Below are 5,000 nucleotides of genomic sequence, written 5' to 3'. Positions count from 1 at the left end.
GCGCACTCACACTGTTTTGACCATTTCCTTCATTTCATATTTAGTTTCCCCACTCTTCCTTTCTTTTTTTCTATGTCTGTCTGTCTTCCTTTCTCTGTTTTTCTCTGTTTGTCTGCAAGTCTGTCTGTCTGTCTGTCTGACTTTCTTTCTTTCTTTCTTTCTGCCTGTCACTTTCTCCCCCCCCCCCCCTCTCTCTCTCTCTCTCTCTCTCTCTCTATATATATATATATATATATATATATACACACACATATACATATACATACATACATATATATACATCAATCTCTATCCATATAACTCTATCTGTCTCTCTGTTTGTCTGTCTCCCCTTTATCTTTCTCCTTTTCTTTCTTTATCTGTTTACCAGAATTTGGAAGAACATTACCGAATATAATACTATAATTTGTACCTTTTTCGAGTCAGTCCGTCAACCAATGTGTGAAAATCCCGTACATTTCCTTCTTTTACTGAGCGTCATGCTCCCCCCCCCCCCTCCCCCCGTTCTCGCCTCTCCGCCCCGCCTCTACTTTCAATGAGGATGATCCATTAAGTGATCGTTGCCCGTCGCACCTCCCTCGCCCCCTCGTCCCTTCGTCCCCTCGTCCCTGGAGAGTCCCTTGCATCACGACCTGGGCTTACTTTAGGCCTATGTGCTGCAGTTAATTGCATTTCGGTATAATGTAATGCGACCCCCAGAAGTCCCCCTGTGTGGCCGAGGACGATGAAGAGTGGGGCGATGGCGCCGGTTCCGTTGTGTCATATGGACTTCTTTGGTAAGAAAAATACGTAGATTACTTATATACGGTAATATATATATGTGTGTGTGTGTGTGTGTGTGTGTGTGTGTGTGTGTGTGTGTGTGTGTGTATAACACACACACACACACACACACACACACACACACACACAGACACATACACATATATGTATATATGTATATATGTATATATGTATATATATGTATATATGTATATTTATATAATATATATATATATATGTATTTATATATATATATGTATGCCTAATATATATATATATATATATATATATACATATAAATATATATATATATATATATGTATATATTATATAAATAAATCATATATACATGCATATATACATACATGTAAACACACACAGGCATACATACATACATATATATATATTATATAAATAAATCATATATACATGTATATATACATACATGTATACACACACAGGCATACATACATACATACATACACACATACACACACATATATGTATGTATATATATTTGTGTATGTGTATGAGTGTATACACAAACATACAAATATAAAATGTCAAGAGAGGGAAACCCGCGAGGCAGCCCCCCCCCCCCCCTCCCGCCGCCGCGCTGAGCCTCCGTCGTGTAACCTTGACGCGAGACAACCTCCTCGGACGCCAGGGACAGGCTGAGTGAGGGAATAAAGCCGCGCTCTCATAATAAAACATACATTAAGGGCCTCTCCTCCTCGCTCGCTTTTTCCTGACAACAGAGAGCAGCCGGCTGTCTAAAAGCCATCAGCGGGGAAAGTTCGCTGTCACGCCGGAAGTGTCCCTGGCGAAGTGCTGACGCCGAGTGCCTTGTGGCCCCCGACGGCACCGCGAGGCAGGCCGGGCGAGACGCTGGCCCTCGCTCAGCCTCTCGCCGAGGATTTCGGAGGGGCGGCGGAGGGTCGCTAGGGGAGGGGAAGGGCGGGGGGGTAGGGAGGGGGATTGCCAACGGCACGGCTCGCGGGATTAATGGAAGTATTTGTTTTGCGATTTTCCGGCGATTCGAGTATGAGGTAGTAGTAGGCTGAAGGAAAAACGTGGTTTAAGTCACGTTTAAATTGTTTTAAAATGTATATGAAACAACTTCATTTTATTCTCCGTACAAGGAATGAAGATAAAGTCATCACATAAAAGAAAGAAAGAAAAAAAAAGCAAAAAAACAGGAGACGAAACAGGAAATAAAATTGCTGAGCGACGTCTCCACTATTCATTCTAAAAGTCGAACTCTACAAATGCTGAAAATTCAAAAAAAAATACTGTAGACCCTCTTTCAAAATACTTTTATTTAGTCATATGAGTGAGAGAGAGAGGGAGAGTGGGAGAGAGGGAGAAAGGGAGAGGGAGAGAGGGAGAGGGAGAGAGGGAGAGGGAGAGAGAGAGAGAGAGAGAGAGAGAGAGAGAGAGAGAGAGAGAGAGAGAGAGAGAGAGAGAGAGAGAGAGAGAGAGAGAGAATAAGAATAGATTTAGATGGGAAATATTATTTGAAAACATTTTCTTCTCTTCTACTTCCTTTTCTTCGTAGCAGAGTTTATTCAGGCAATTCGCAATCAAATATGGTAATGGTAAAAACGAATATGAAAAAAATATATATGTGCTTTTATTAAAGTCTTCTGCGTAGGCGGAACATCAGTCTCTGTACACACTTTACCCATGAAACGAGAGAAAAATGAAAACAGAAAAAACAGAAAAACAAACAGACATAAAAACGAAAAGAGCAGGACATAAAATTCCAAATTCACGTATATTCCATCATCTCCCGATCAGCTCAAAGTGATGCTAAAAGCCACGGCCGCTCAGACGCAGAATTATGAACCGGTGAGTAAATTTGTCAGTGAGAAAAAAGGCGAAGCTTTTTGAATCACTGCCACGGCGCCACCGCTGTAATGCGAACGGGGGTGGGGTGGGGTGGGGGGGGGGAGGGGAGAAGGAAGCAGGGAAGTGAGGGTGGAAGAAGAGGGAGAGCGCCACAGAAGAAGGGAAGTGAGATTAGAGGAAGAAGGGAGAATGGAGAATAGAGGAGTGGTAAAGAGAGGAGGGAGAGGATGGGGAAGGAAGGGAAGAGGTGACAGGGGAGGAGAAGGGAAGAGGGAGAAGGAGATGAAGGGAAGGGAGTGCTTGGAGTCTGAAGAAGGGCAGGGAGGAAGGGAAGAGGCGACGGGCGAAGAGGAAAGAGAAAGACAAGGCGGAAGGGAAATGGTAGGAGGTTGGAAGAGCTAGGGGGGGGGGGGGGGGCAGAGAAATAGCGAAGACATGAGAGGTGCAAAGACGAAGAGGGAAGAGGACGGGGAGCTCAGACTGAGGTAGAGGGGGGGGGGGGGGGGGGGGGGGGCGTGCGGGAGAGTCGGAAGGAAGGAAAGGGGATCGTAATAAGGGGGGGGGGGGGGCTATTGTCGTCTCTCGTGACTCAAAAAGTCATGGTGTGGTATTTTCGCTGACGCAGAGGGCACGCGGAGGCGCCTTCAGGTGTGGAGAAGACGGGTGAGGGAACGAAAAAAATAGAAAAAAATACATATGTATGTATGAATACATGCATACATATATACATATACATATATGCATATACATATATGCATATACATATATATCTCTAAAAGTATATCTATATCCTTTATATATATATATATATATATATATATATATATATATATATATATATATATATATATATATATATAAGTACACAGAAATAAATAGATAGATAGAGAGAAAGAGAGAGAGAGAGAGAGAGAGAGAGAGAGAGAGATAATATATATATGTGTGTGTGTGTCTGTATACACACATATAAATACACACACATGTGCACACACACACACGCTTTGAAATAGTAGTTTTATAGTAAATGTAGTAGTTATGAATGTAATGCTAGTGATGATAAAAATAATAAAAACAGCTACAACGACAACTGCAAAAACCGATGACGTTGATGATAATAGTAATGATGATGATGATGATGATAATAATGATAATAATAATAATAATATTATTATTATTATTATTACTATTATTATTATTAATAGAACAGTGATAATAAGGATTATGAGGATGATGATAATAGTAATAATAATAATATCATTATTATTATTATTATTATTATTATTTATAATCATAGTAACAGGGATAATAATGATAATGATATTATTATTATTATTATTATTATTATTATTATTATTATTATTATTATTATTATTATTATTGTTGATAAGGATAATGATAATATTAATGATACATTTTTTTTTCTTTTTTTTTTTAGCTACAGACTAATCTAGCATCACATAAAAATCATTACAAAAGCCTCACATACGAATGATTAACAAAAAGATAGGATTATCCTTTGTTCCTTACAAATACATTACCATTGGCAGTAATAATGCGAATAATGATATTGAATATGATGATGATAATGATGAAAATGACAATCATTGTGATTATAACATTTCATTAAAAAAACAGTAAGCTAATGGTGATAATAACGATAATGATATAAAAAATTATGACAGTGACAATAATAACAATAAACAAAGTAATGACAATGATAATAATAACGATTGCAATAATAATGATGTTTATGATTTAAAAAATATAATGATAAAAATACTGCTGATAATACTAACAATAGTATTAATGATAATAATGATAACCGAGACAACCGTGGAAATTCCTAGGAGAAAAAAAAAATGCTAAAGAGATACTCGTCTCTCCCTCCTCCATCCTCCTTCTACTTTTCGCCTCGCCTCTCCCGTTTCCTTCCCCTTCCCCTCTACCTTTCCCTTCCTCGCTCTGCCACCAGCTTTCATTCACCAGTCTTCCTTAAATTCGCTTCTTCCCTTCCACTTTAAGCTCTACATCTGCCCTTCCCACTTCCCTCCTCTTCCCTCCTCTCCCTTTCCCTCCCTCTCTCGTTCCTCCTTTTTCCTCTAAGCTTCCTCTCCCTCCCACTCCCTTTCCCTTTCCCCATCCCACCTTCTCTTGAAGTCCCCCTCCTTCTCCAATTCCCTCTTCTGTCCTTTTCCTCTCCCTATTTCCCTTTCCCAACTCACTTTCCGTCTCTCCCTTTCTCCCCCTCCTTCTCTCCCTTTCTTTCCCTTTCCCCTACTGCCTTCTTTCTTAACTTTCCCCCTCGGACAGTCGTAGAAATAACAGACGGGCATAAACTAATGGTCTACTTTAATGCAGTGTACTTTCCTCGAAGAAGCGATAATAAT

The 5,000-nt window shown here is 39.9% G+C and overlaps 1 protein-coding gene across 1 annotated transcript in view; it reads left to right on the top strand.

The window, feature by feature from the left end:
- LOC125047420 (cell adhesion molecule 3-like) overlaps positions 1–5,000 on the top strand; it is a 189,843-nt gene that overhangs the window by 1,072 nt on the left and 183,771 nt on the right. The gene's annotated exons all lie outside the window — the stretch shown is intronic.

This window comes from Penaeus chinensis, chromosome 41 (assembly GCF_019202785.1).
Source record: "Penaeus chinensis breed Huanghai No. 1 chromosome 41, ASM1920278v2, whole genome shotgun sequence".
Taxonomy (NCBI): Eukaryota; Metazoa; Arthropoda; class Malacostraca; order Decapoda; family Penaeidae; genus Penaeus; species Penaeus chinensis.
This window is presented reverse-complemented; position numbering and strand designations above follow the sequence as displayed.